The following is a 14589-nucleotide window of genomic DNA, read 5'->3' on the forward strand; positions in this document are numbered from 1 at the left end:
CCCCAGTGCTTGTGTAGATTTGAAGTCTAGGGAGGTTTTCAGGAGGTTTTAGAGGGAGTTTTTGTGTTGAAGATTGATCTTTATTAAACAGCCAGTGCCTTAAAAACATGTTTTCTTGTATTTATGCAGTCACGTCTTAAAGTCTCTGGAAAATGGATCAGTGTGTAATAAACAGAGACTCTTGGAAAGCATGGTTTCTTTTGTTGTCATGGGTCTATAAAAAAAAAATCCAGGCTAAAGCTTTATCTAGATTCACCACTATCACAGCAGCATGACAGATAAGATCACATATAGTCTCTGACTATCTCTGTTGTCTCCCTGAGGTTTTGAAAGCACCACTGTGTGTGCCATGCTTCCCAATCTACAACACAGTGAAGTGTCTTTTCTTTCTCCCAGCCTCAGGACACCCATGTATTATAAAACAAAAAGTGTGAATGCCAAGGTCATCCTAACTTTCCTAACTTGTTGAGGTGTCAGCAGGGTGCCACACACATAAACAAAGCTGCTCTGAAGCTAATTACCCTCTTTTGGACAGCCGAACAAAAGAGGACATCCTGGCTTTTCTTCGAGACGAGACGATGAGATGACGGACGGCAAGAGAGGAAAACAGAACGGCGGTCAGCCACCGTGACCTCAGAGGAAACATTCACAGTCTGGACGCTGATGCTAATGTGGTAGGTACTGTGGAATAAAGGATGTCCCTGTATGGTGAGTGGTGAATGCTAGCATCGAGGGGGTGGCTCTGGGATGTTGGGGATCGCTGTTCAGCCTCTGGAGGTGTTGTGCACCTAACTGAGGCCTTGTTCACATGGAGACGAAAGAGATATATTTCCGTTTCATTTTGAAAAAGTTTCAGGAGATGTCCACGTAAGCCCGGATCCACTGAAATGATGGAAAATGCTGTAGTTCTACGCCAAGCCTGTACGTGGCGCTGTAATGCTGCCAAAGAAATGCACCAAAAGAGCAGAGAAGATTACAGAAAACTCCCCAAAACGTTCTCCTAGTTACCCTTCTCTGCGGTGGATTTAAGAATATCTGGTGTGTGCTGTTCTCAGTGGTAAAGGAGCATCAGAATTCACTTTAAAAGCCACAGTAAGCTCAATAGCTTCTGCAGCATGAACACAACCCTGTAATCCGCCATTGTTGTTTTAGTTCCACATGCGTATGAGGCGTATGTGGGCTACGCTCTGTGTGACGTAATCGTTTCAAGAAAGATGTGGTTGGCTGTCCACACAGAAACGAAATAGTAAGTGTTTACAGATTTGTTCAATCTGAGACCTGCTTTCAAAAAGTAGCATTTACAGCCTCCCAAAACGCCGTTTCTGTGTGGATGAAATGCCAAAAAGACATAAAACTTTGGTGTATATCCCTGAATTCATCTCTGCGTGGACGGGGCCTGAATAACACCGACAAAGGTTGGTTCCCACTTGGTAACTCTGAAAAATACTGGCTTCTTGCTGCCCATCAGTCTGCATGGTTGATCTGTTGGCACCATCATTACCAGTGGGTCCATAGGGATCTTCACTGAGCTTCCTTTAAGTAGGACACAAACATCTTTTGTTTTCTTCAAATTACTGATGCAGGGCTCCCCAGACTGATGCAGATCGTTGATATAAGGATCAGTTCCATAGGACCACTAAGGACCACTCATCATTTGTGGCTTTAAATATTTATTTATCAGCTGTTATTAATTAGCACTTATTCTGTTATTAATGTTTGGCAGAGAAGCTGTTCTAGGACACCTTAGATAGACTGTTTCATATATCTACTGCATGGATATATTTCACATTCATTTGGGAAAGCTCCCATAGCAGGCGCTTAGGAAGGGCAGGACTTTTCAAAAACTTCTCAGAAGGTGATTGGAGGAATGTGTCGTCCAATCAGAGCGACAAGACTAAGTCTCTGCTCGCCTTTCCTGAACAGACAGGCTACTGCTGTAGTAATGAATGTTGGAGCTCTTCTGTGAATAGACTTATGTCAAGGACCGGTTGAGAGACATGCAAAATATGTTTTCTGCCAGTTCAAGCTTTCGGTGTGACTCTTTGTCTTTCTCATTCTTGTTTCAAAGGAAAATGAGATCCAGTTCTGATTACACTGCCACTTTCCTACAGCTACAGTGCTTAACAAATTTATTAGACCACCACCCAAAGTAAGGTTTATGCCACAGCTGCCCTAAATTAACAGCACTGGTAATTACCAAAATCATTTTTTTATGTTTCTGCAATGGTTAATACACCAATATATAGAAGCTCTTTAACCCAAATGATATTTTTAATGCTAAAATAGAATTATTATTGTTATCCATGAATTTTCAAATTTACTGATCTACAAAAAAAAAAAACTGAAAAAATAGTAAAGCACATTAATATTTCTTGATTAATATGTCAAATTATAGTTATTTACTTGCAATCCTGAACAGAAAAAGGAGTTTTAGTGGTTGAATGTTATGCTTGATTCATTTCTGACTTCTCAGAGAAGCCCAGTGAGCCGCCTCAAATTTGGGTGAATTCAGTTTGAAATCCCTCATTCCTGTTCAAAATGGTAAAATGTGGAGAGCTCACTGAAAATGAAAGAGTCCGCATTACAGCACTTCATGATGCTGGATGGTCTCTGAGACAAATATGACAGGCGGTCTAATAAATTTGTTAAGCACTGTATATCCAAGCTAACAGATGGCAGACCCCACCCAAACTCTCTCAATCTTTTCCATCATGAAAAGCTTCAAGTGTTGTTTACTCTCTCTGTCATACAGATATGTGGTCCAGTTCTGATAAAACTGCCACTAGGTTGCCATTGCATTCGGGTAGTACAGCTAAACCCCGCCCATTACTGATGCGTCGTTCTTGAAGGACGCACACATTTCTGCTCTTTCTATGCCAATGCAGAAAGCCTAAGGCAGGAAAAGGAGCAACAAAAACCCAGAGGAGAGCAGGCATCAATGACAACAGAATAACATTGATTAAGTCAAAATGAATGAGGAGCTGGGGTGGAGGGGGGTCGCAAGAGCAGCTTGCAGAGAGAGAGGCAGAGTGTAGCCAGGCAAGAGCAGTTTCAATAAGGCATCATGAGGGCAGGGTTGTTCCAATTAAAATACCAGTATCGGAAATACTTCTGATACGTTTAAAACTTGAGGTATTGGTATGGGCGAGTTTATGCACCGATCCGATACTGTTTGGTTTAGCTTTATATTTTGCTTCGTTTAGCCATGCTAAATGTTAGCACTAAAAACTGGAAATCAATTGTTCTTTGTTCCTGGAAAGCACGTGACACACGGGCTACTGTTTTTAGAGCAGCAAAGAAGAACCAAAAGGCCCACTGCAGTAACAAAGAATGTTGGCTGTGTGACAGTTTTTACCTCCACCAAGGAGGTTTTGTGATCAGGTGGGTTTGTTCGTTTGTTGGTTAGTTTGTAAGTTTGTTAGCAACATAACTCAAAAAGTTGTGGACGGATTTTGATGAAATTTTCAGGAAATGTCAGCAATGGAATAAGGAAGAACTGATTAGATTTTGGGAGTAATCTGGATCACTGTCTGGATCCAGGAATTTTTTAAAGGATTCTGTACTATTTGGAGATAGGGCTAATGGCGGAGGTCTGCGCTCTAGTGCTAGTGCTTTTCTAGTTCTGTGGATGTGATGTTTAAAACGCCTTCCAGACCATCGCTGTCATACACGACAAGAAGTGACAACGTTTATCACAAGTGAAATAACTTTTCAATCATAAATCGTTGCCTCTTACTTGTTTTTCCTCTTGAAGCTAGGCGTCGTGCCTGCCATTGATGATACTGATGCCTTCGAATTCCTTGCGGCAGCATTTTCAGCGAGCCTGGAACTCGTGTGACTTTTTGGGACTTTAATGATTAAATCCACACCAGTGAACTCCATAGCAAACATCTTTTTATCCATTTTAATCGGATTATGATCATTTATTACTGCTAGCTCGAATGCTAATTCAAATGCTAACCATCATATTGTTTTCCCTTTGTGAGGGTCTTCCAGCCAATAGCAAGCTGTTCTGTAATCACTGAATAGAGCATAATGGAGAGAGATAGAGAGAGCCTGTGATGCAGCCTTCTGTATTATTGTTATTTTAATATTTAGAAGTAAAACTTAATAATCAGCAGAAAAACAACTTCAGGGTCACAGATATGCTGTACTTTATGACTGTATTTGTTGAGCTGTGTTCTGGGTCAAATATAGGTCTAAAACCTTACTAGTCTGCACAGTCAGTCCATAAAGTTCACACTGGTATCAGATCAGTACTTGTTATCGGCCGATACATAACGCCTTGGTACTGGAATCATATGAGGAAGGAAAGTTTAGTTCAGTGTATCTTTATATTACTGAGTTTTATTTTATTTGTACAGTTCTACTCCCCCTCTGATCCCTTGTTGAGGCTTTTTTTACACGTCCAGTAGACTCAGAGCCCAACTTTCCTTTATTTAGACTGATGTTAGCGTCCACTCCTTTCATATAGCCTGTGGCCTGAATTCTTACTGTGCCGACACAGAGGAGAAGTGAAGCTGCAGCATGCACGCTCACGCTACACGTCGTGTGTAGGTGTTTGAGAGGACAGTCATATTTGCACAGTCACAAGAGGACCCTTGTCAGATAGTGTTTGAACAAACAACAAATGCCTGCATGAAAAGAAAAGCATTTGGAGACGCTTTCAAGTGCAAAAATCCCTGGTTAAAATTAGAAAAGGCAGGTGAGGTTTATTTTAGACGATAGTTCTGATCATGGCATGTTTCTTTAACACTTAAATGGACTTTCTCTAAGTAACAATCTACACGCTAACAATCTGCCTGTGCTGCTGAAAATAGCAGTGTGCCCTCTCCTCCTAAAGAGGACGAATACGCTGCATCTCCAGCTCTCTGTGCACACACTTCATTTCACACTTCATTGTGAATGATCAATAAACTTCGACTGTAAATCACTACAGTGGGAAGTAAGAGGGTGAGGACCTGCAGCTCCTGGTGAAGATGTTGCATTGACTCTGTCCTAGCTGTCAAATGAAAATGGCGAGCTGTCTAAGAGGTTTATCTATTCAGTATGATTTCAGCTGTACTGGTTGTTAATAATTGTGTCAGCACAGAAGGCTATTTTAGCCACACAGGGTAAAAGGACAGTGTTTTGAGCCCCTATAGGCTGTTTTTATGTGCAGCATATGCAAATGAGGGGTTCTCTTATCCTCCCTGGGCTCATGCTGCATCTGCTTTACATAATCATGAAAGTGCAGGGAGGTGAGAAGAAGAGAAGTCAATAAGTAATTTCTGCTTCGACTCTTCCCACCGTGATAGAGTGGAAGCTGTTTTTCTGCCGCTTTCAGCAGTCCCTTGAGTTTTCCTGCATCCATCTGCATCCTCCTCCATGTCAGTCCTTACAAACACGACCAATTAGACATTAAACAGCAGCATTCATTCTGTGGACCACTGACTGTCTTTAGCCAACTCAAGCTGAACTCATTTAGACTCCTTATGTCAGTGCTGGAACTGCTCAACTCCAAAAAATCTTCTCCACAAAATAAATTTACACAGCAGGACTTCTATTCATGTTGACCCACTGATGCTGGATGAGAAGGCCTGGCTCACAATCTATGTTCGAGGTCAGTGGTTCTCAAATGGTGTGACAGGGCACACTAGTGTGCCTTGAGGCAAGTCTAGGTGTGCCTTGGGAACTTGTGCAACCATACATTATCACTACGGCTTCATGGCAAGCAGCCTACTGTAACCAGGCCTGCCCACAGATCTGGCTGGAAAAAACCCAGAGAATTGACCCTCCCCAGTTGTGATTTATTGATGACATCAGTGTGAGTTGGATCCTGGCTAACAGTTACCTCATTTAGAGCTGAAAAGCACGGCAAGCTAATTAAGGGTTGATTGGATTGGTTCTTTTGACAGCTTAAACCATTTTGCTGCCTTTTTAGCCACTTCTTTTTACCACTTTCAACCAATTTTTTTTTAAACATTTTGCCACATTTAACCCATTTTTGCAACCTTTTTGGCACTTTTGGCCATTTCTACTCCTTCTTCATCACTTTTAACGCATTTTTTACCTCTTTATTGCCACTTTTCTACCACTTAGAGTCTATTTTGCCACCTTTTTTGCCACTTTCAACCCATTTTTGCCACATTTTTGACAATTTTCACCCACTTTTGCCTTTGTTTGACCACTTTCTTGCCCAATTTTGCCCTTCTTTATCACTTTTAACCCATTTTTACCACTGTTTAACAACATCTCAGGTTTTTAGGTTACTTGTAACCCATTTTGCCACTATTTTGACACTTTCAACAGGTTCTTGCTGATTTGAACCTATTGTTTGGCCACTTTTTTTTTTTTACCAATTTCGGCTATTTCTGACTTTGTTTTGCCACTTTTTGGCAAGTTTCTCCACGATCCCCCAGTTGGCTGCGCCCCAGAAAGCTCTCCCCTTTATCTCCCCTTAAAGGTCACCTTCACTGCAACATTATTTAAAAAGTCTATTTCGTATAGAGTTAGATATGGTGTGCCTTGAGATTTTGGCTTAACCTTTGGTGTGCCTTGGGCAAAAAAAGTTTTAAAACCACTGTTCTAGGTTATCCCAAAGGTGCTCGATGGGGTTTAGGTCAGGGCTCTGTGCAGGCTAGTCAAGTTCTTTTACATCAAACTCATCAAACCTTGTCTTTATAGTCCTAGCTTTGTGCCCTGGGCCACAGTCATGTTGGAATAAAAAAGGGCATTCCCCAAACTGTTGCCACAAAGTTTAAAGCATAGCATTGTCCAAAGCATCACGGTGTGCTGAAGCATTAAGACTGGCTTGGTAGTCTAAAACAGTGGTTCTCAACCTTTTCGCCAGCTGCCCAAAGAAGAACAAGTGCTGCTCCTGTGTCCAGTAACTGAAACCTTCCCATCCCTGCTCTCCTGAGCATGTCAGCTTTAGTCACATGGTCTGCCAATGAAACCCAATAACACACTGAAAGTCTTTAGAGGCAACAGTCATCAAATGATCTACTCCACATGTGTACGATTACTGCAGAAGTTTAGTCGAACTTTATGTGCTGCTACAGGCCTTTGGCTTTGATAAGAAGGGAGAAAGACAACAATTATGGACTCATCCTGACGTATCAAAGGAGGATATGGACTGGCAATTTCAGCAAATTTTATTGGTCTTCTGCCTCACCAACCATTATAATGTGTCTCCTGAGGTTGCAGTTGCTGGACATAAACCTACACATCTACAACGGACATCTTTTCCCATACCAGGGAAGGATATATATGGCATTCCCAAATGAGTCTTTTCAAAGTAAAATCCATTGAATATTCCTCATAGCTCATAGCTCATAGCAATGATGCAGATTTTGAAAAGAAAAAGTCTAACTTTGTCGTCTCAGCCATCAAGTGAAGACACAAATGTTAAACATTTTGGATCGATCATTTCTGATGCTCTCTGGATCAAAACGCTGACTGCTACACGGCATAAAGGAGCTTTGTGACTAAAACTGAAAAGATTGATCCAGGATATAGGAGGACTTTCAAACAGACCCTCTTTGTCATTCAGACAGTAGCCTGTAATTTTTGAGCCTCGCTCACAATCGACAGAAGAACACAGTGGCTACTAGTATGAATGTGCTTCTGTCAGAGTATGTTCTATCTGGCTGTAAGCCACTGCTGAGACAGGCCCAATATTGACTCAAATCTGTCTAATCTCACTCCAGTATTTCCTTTCTTCCTGCTCTGATGGTCTCTTTGTGGAGAGAGAAGCTCACTCGGCTTGGTTGGTTGTATAAGACGGAGGCCAGAGCATCAGACATGACACACAAACCTGTCTCCACCTCCAGAAGGAGAGGGACTGGTGGTGATCAAAGATCAGGACCTAGCATTAGATACGTGGGTAGTTTATAAACACACAGGGAGTAGAGCTTTAAAGTCAGTTCCAGTAGTCTCCTGTCTTTAGGATCAGTCGAGATTCCTTCATTGATCAGTCATTATTGTCATTCAAAATATGTGATCAGTAGATCAGAATTAAAGCTTTTTGTAGCTGATCTGCAGAACCAATCCCCTGTTATTATTACTTCAGTGTCTAAAGCTGAGACAGCCACTGTGCATATGCTGTAAAGTGGTTATAAAGGCTAATGAACTGCTAGCCTCTGCTAGCCTATCTGATCTGCTGCTGCCATCTGCAGAACAGGGGGCTCGCCCACCCTGGATGTTAGCCAGTCCACCTCATTAGCCACCCAAGCCATGAATGATTTTAAGGCACTTTTATTTTGGAGAGAGTTGTTGTTTCAGTGGAGAAAGAACCAGCTCGAGAGGGCATTTAGGCTGCACACACATCCTTTAGACGTCTACTCCATGCTCAGTGAGTCTTTGGAGCTTTGAAATGTGAAACCCAGGTGAAAGTAAGTCAGAATGGGCTGATAGTTTACTACTGTAGGAGAGCTGCTGCCTATGTAAACCTACTTTCAAAACCAGGCAATGTCGCGCTTTCAGCAAGAACACACATCTGCTAACTTTCCTGTGGATTGATTGGAACTTAATTGGAGTAAGAGCTGCAAAATTGGGCAGATAACAGCAAAACTTGGTTACAAGGGGCAAAAAGAAGTAGCAAAATGGGAAAAATGTGGCAAAAATGAGTTTAAAGTATCAAAAATAAAGTTAAAATGAGTTATATGTAGCCATATACGTATGTAAAGTACATATTACGTGGCAACAACAAGTGGCAAAAATGGGTAGAAAATGTTGGTGAGATCATTTAAAGTAGCACTAATGGTAACATTTCAACATCAGACCCAGTAATAGCTTGACACACTTTTGACCTACGAAATGAAGTAACTGTTAGCCAGGTTGCTAGCACCGATGCTACTGAACCAACACACATGAATTTATATCATTTATAAGTCTGGGTCCATTCTCTGGGTTTGTCAGGGGCCCAGCCATTCTGGGCAGGCCTTGTCCTGCCTATAGATTAACAACTTTTCTTACAGTTTCCAGTAAAATGCCGAGAGAGTATACCTACATTACTTGTTCCAGCCTAAAGACATAAACTATCTACTATGTGGCCAACTCTACAAACTATGCAAATCTATTTTCAACAGCTTTAGAGCAGCCAGAGCCCGACATACTCCTGAAGGAATGGTCTAAAGATTAGACCAAAAACATGATTCGTTTCAGGCATCTTATTTAAAAATAAAAGAATTGAAATGTCTTTCTTCATATGTCTAATTCAGTGTGCCTCTCCAAGGTTAGAAAGTTTTATAAATCTGCTCTAAATCCATTCAATTAGAGGCGTCTTTCTAATGGATATGGCTGAGCGATTCACTCCCTTTAAGTAATGAATGGGCAGCAGCAAGTGTCACTGTGTTGAACAAATATAAATGAATAATATGACTTTCAGCTGGGCCTATTCATATAGAGCTGATGATGGATCTAGTTCTTTTCCAGCGATGCTGAGTTCAGGGGTATTTAAAATTACAGTTTCAAACAGTGTAAGAGGCTGCACTGCTGCTTTCAGCTTTATAACGGCTCAACCATAAATCTTAACACGTCAGTTACCTGGAAGTCTGCCCTATGTGGACCAAAGACTTACAGTGTAAGATCTGTATGGTTCTCACAATTCAAATCTATGTGGTCTATGACTTTCTATGAAACAGGAAGTGTCAAATCAAAAACTTTGATTTTGTAAGCTTGGGCCATCACAGGCAGCCGTTGTCATGGTGATACATGATTCTTGACAATCAGTGGAACCACATTAAACTCTGGCTGCTGGTCAGGAGTAAAAACATATTTACCACCAGGAAAAAGCTTCTAGTGTGCTTCTTCTATTAATAAAGAAATGTTTTCTCCTGCTGAACTGATCTTTTCAGCTGCTTGTAGTCACTTTAACAAAAACACGCCTGTAGCTACCGCCTTTTTCTCCTCATGTGATGCTGATAGGTCCAGTCATTCTCCAAGAGCTCTACCTGATGGATCTGCCTGATGGCAGACACAGAATCTGATGATCCACGGCATTAGAGATCCATGATGTACCAAAATTGTGGTGTTTTCATTCAAAATTCAACCAGAGTTTCCCGAGTCTCTGGACTATCTGTAGGTCAAATATGGCTCTACTGCTAGTGGAATCTAACACAGATATCACCATGTGCAAAAATCACTGAGAGCAATCTTAATAGAATGCATACTCAATGCATATAAGAACATAAGCAGACACATTATTAATCCAAATAATTTGCAAACAAAAAGACACTATCAATGTTCATCAAAACAAACACAAGTTTAGCATGCGCCCAAGTTTGCATTGCAGCACCAACAAACCGCTCCAGCAGCGAGGAAAATAGTCCTTGCAAATTCCACAAGTGCACAGGAAACTTTTTCTTTCTGGTTTGTCTCCCTTTTACTCACCAAAATAAAATTAAAACAATGAAAAAAGCACAACTTATTAATATCACTACTTTTATTGGCAGTGTGTCTGTCTGTGTTGATTTGCACGCCACACTGTTGCTCCAATTGTCCTTGAAACCTCTTGGAAGACTTCTTGGATGTAATGGTTCAAAACTGGCGCCATGAAAAAAAAATCACAAATATGTACAAATTTTCTGTAAAATCCAAGATGTTAGGCTGCGTCATCATTCGGGGCCTTCTGTTGTCGTCTGATGTCAGAGCAGAAAATGACATCACACCCAAATTGAATACGTTCTAAACCTGGTGTTTTGTGCTGCCTATAGTGGGATTGTAGTCAACACAGAATCACATCGTGCAGAACAGCATGGACCGCTTGGAGCTTATAACGAAGGCTCTGTCTCTCTTCTTGGCTAATTAGCAGAAGTAGTCTTGGATAAGCCGTTAATGAGAAGAGGACTGGACCAGACTATCTGCTGTGGAGCTTTTGTCTTTTTGGGACTAGTCCAAATAAACCAGGATGGTTGGATTTCCAGCTTTAGCAGAGGTTACAGTTATATCACCAGGAGAACTGATATTAGCAACTGATGGTAAGATTCATTTTTCATTTAAAATGTAGAGTTCTAACTCAGTGTCCAGTTAACAGAGCACTTTTGTTATGTGTTTGGATGCTTCGTTGTTGTCAGTGGAGGATGGTATTTGGCTGTTCTAAGCTGCAAAATTATGGTAGCGGCCAAAGTGCTAACAGGCTAACGGTGCTAATGTGAAGCTAACTGTTGTTGTTTATGTGTTAAACGTGGGCGTATATTGTGTAACTGACTGCATGTGTAAGGAAAAGCGTGCAGCTTTCATTTTGATACTTTAAACCACTTACACAAAAAAATAAGAGAGAGATTAATGCATTTTGCCGCTGCAAATGTCAGGTAGTTGTTCTAAATGGCTGGAATTCTTGAGGACTGATGGTCATTTTAACTGGGGACAAAAAAGTCTAGCGGAAATGACTATTAGTCGACTAAAAGCAAAATCTGACAAATCAGATTCGACTATGAAAATCCTTAGCCAAAGACACCTCTAATAGTAATAATAATAAGAAGAATTTTATATTCTCATAATTTAGAATTCAGAATTCATTGTTTTTTGTATAATTATTAAACCTTCATATTTTTCTTTTTTTAAAGTGGCAGCAGTGGGCTTCCATACCTCACAGTACCAAGTTTCATGATTCTAAACTTGGTATTCAAGTTATAACTGCTATCGTAAAATCACTACATTGTATCTGGTGCACCATGTTGGTTTTTTTATGGTAAACCAACAATAAACCACACTGGTTACCTTTATCTTTGAGTGGTAAAAATAGATGTCACATATAGAAGTTATCATAAAGCAGGGTTCTGGAATTTAAACAGGGAAATGAATGGGCAGGTCTCTCTGTCTGCATGTTAACAACATGTCCTGAATATGATCAAACCCAAGTAAACATTCTACTTTCCTGTGCACATATCAGACAGAACAGATAAATAGACCATTTATCCTGATGCTGCTCTTCTTTTAGAGCTTGCCGGCAGTCAGGAGGACAACTTTAAGCGGTCTGTGAGGTCTCCAACTCCCACCTCTGTAAGAATCTGTTATGCCTTCAGAGGACGGTCGGGGACACGAAGCCCCCTTTAACCGTCTTCAAAGTGGATCAGCGGTCTCTGTGCTTTGGGTCGTCAGGAATCAAACTCTGGATTTCAGCGGCTGAGATAAGCTTCCTCTCCTGGGTTTTGGAATCAGCCTTGAAGATAGTCTGAGAAATTTATCCACACAGAGCTCAGAGAAAAACCGCTGCTCCTTTGAGTCAAAAACAGCAAAACTTAGGAAACTTAGGCGACTATTGGGGAACCGGGTTTTCAATCAAAATCTGACAGTGTCCATTTCAAGAAAAATTCCTTCATATGAAGTTCTGAACATCATAGTGTCGGACTTCTGATAGGATTCTGTTCCAGCATTAATTCTGACCAAAATCATTTTTCCCAGGCGGCTGTAAACATGTTTATTTCTAGAATAAAAATGAAACTTTGCAAATGAGTTTGGGAATTTTGCTGCTTTTGCAGACAGCCTCCGATGGACAAAAATCTGAGAATGGCTTGAGGGGACTGTGGACAGGCCAGGGGCGCGTATTCTTATTAGAATAGCCTGAAAAAGTGATTTTTGCAATATGTCCCATTTACTAGAGCAGGCTTTCATACACAGAGGATGAAGTCTGCAGTGCACTGGGTTGCAGGTTTATTTCCTAAGGTTCAGGTCTTCATGGTAGATGTTTGATATAAGAAAACTGTGCTTTTTTATTTTCAGGGAAAAAATGAGTTGGGATAAAATCTTCAGTGGTGAACTGCTGGATGTTTCTCTCACCTCGTAAATGTCTGTCAAAATACAAGGAGAAGAGAGGAGAGATGTGTGCACGCTGCAGGTAGGGAGAGAGAGGAGCAACTAGGTGTTTGTGTGCATCAGTGAATAAGAGCAACAGTGTAAAACTCAAGGTGAGTATAAATCCATCCATTCTTTTTTCCTCTCTCTGATTTTAAATCACATCAGGTCTACTTTTCCCTGATTCTCTTTGTTTCTTCTGCTGTGTCACTTCCTGTCTGCCCACTCATCCAGGTATTTCGGTATAATCACCCCCACTATCCTAGGTCTGACCAAAGGATCTGATTGGCTGAGAAGTGTCTCATGATGATTTCATTTTAATCAATTAGTCTGACATTTATTGCTTCTTAAATTGCTACTTTAAATGCAAGAAAAGCATCATGTGCTGTTAAAAATAGATCTGCTCACAGAGATAAACCCAGGTCCAAATAGGATGGCACCTTGGCTGTATTCAGAATGTGGTCTGCCATCAGGTGACCACTGTCAGCTTAGGGTTTTCAGGCGTGTCCGATCAGTGAGGGACCCCAGGGTAAGCCTGGATTTTGTTGCGTTATATTTCTTATCTGGCTCAGGTACCATAAATCCCTGAGGAAGGGCAGGAAAATTCTCCTGGTTCAAGGTAGGTCATGAAAACTATTCAGCAGGGTCCCACCACAGCAGAAGCCCTGATAAGAGGCAGACAGTGGATGGATGAATTTGGGTGTCATGCATTTTTCAGTGTTGTTGAAAAAAGAACGAGCAACCGCAGCACTGCAATTGTTCTGCACAGAACCACTAAAGATCTACAGCAAATCTCAGGGCCTAAAAAAACAAACAAAAAAGACTATTTTCCCAACCAGATGTCTTCAGTTATTTACTAAATGACTGAACAAGTAACATATACCAAACACCCCGGAAAGCTGGTTCTCAGGATTCTGACCACATAAACCATTCCAGGATAAAACCACCACGACAGCAGCCGCAATCAATGCATTTGTTATACCATTAACCTAACACACAATATAACAAACAATAATAAAGGTGACAACTCACCTTCAGAAGCTGTTCTGTACTCCCCAGATCATAATAGTCCAACAAACACAATCCTGATCAGAAGCATCCCCATAATTTAAACCCAGTCAAATATTAAGTCTAGAAACATCATACCCTCCTCAGTCCAGCAGTCCTTAAAGCTGGGCATGAGGACCAACTTATCTCCTACACCACTGATCATCAACTGGTGGCCCGGGGGCCAAATCAGGCCCCCCAAAGCTTCCTGTCTGGCCCCCACAAGATCTTTAAATTCAGAAAAGCAGGAAAAAAAGATGTTGTGGTTTTAAGAGTATCTTCTGGCTTCAAATGTCTGCAGCTGTTAAATCCACCCCAAAAACAATGAATATTCAAATAGTTTTAGAATGACTTCACATTTGATCTGTTTTTACAGAAATTCTCGTCAGCCTTTAAAGCCACATTATTTAATAACCCTAACCATAGGACTTAGTGTGGTCTCCAAGGTATGCCCTACCCAGCTACCTTGCCCTAACTCAAACTGCTTAGTGACTTATGCCTAAACCTAACCCCCCTTCAGGGCTCTAGAGCAGGGGTCATCAAGTACATTTGCACAAGGGCCAGATTTAGTCTTGACAGAGTCTCTGGGGGCTGGACTTTCAAATAAAAAAAAAATTAATCAATATTTTGTTCTAAATAACAAATTATTTTATTAGTATTTGTATTTTCTTTCAAAACGCAGTACATTTTGTGGCATTACCAGTGAGATCTATCCTGATCTATAATGCCATAGACCACAAGGACACAGGCGTGCCCACAGAAATG

At 41.0% G+C, this 14589-nt stretch overlaps 1 protein-coding gene across 1 annotated transcript in view; it reads right to left on the minus strand.

The window, feature by feature from the left end:
• The window catches only part of LOC121509783 (whirlin-like), a 162474-nt gene that overhangs the window by 52941 nt on the left and 94944 nt on the right, over positions 1-14589 (minus strand). The window lies entirely within an intron of this gene.

This window comes from Cheilinus undulatus, linkage group 5, assembly GCF_018320785.1.
Source record: "Cheilinus undulatus linkage group 5, ASM1832078v1, whole genome shotgun sequence".
NCBI lineage: Eukaryota > Metazoa > Chordata > Actinopteri > Labriformes > Labridae > Cheilinus > Cheilinus undulatus.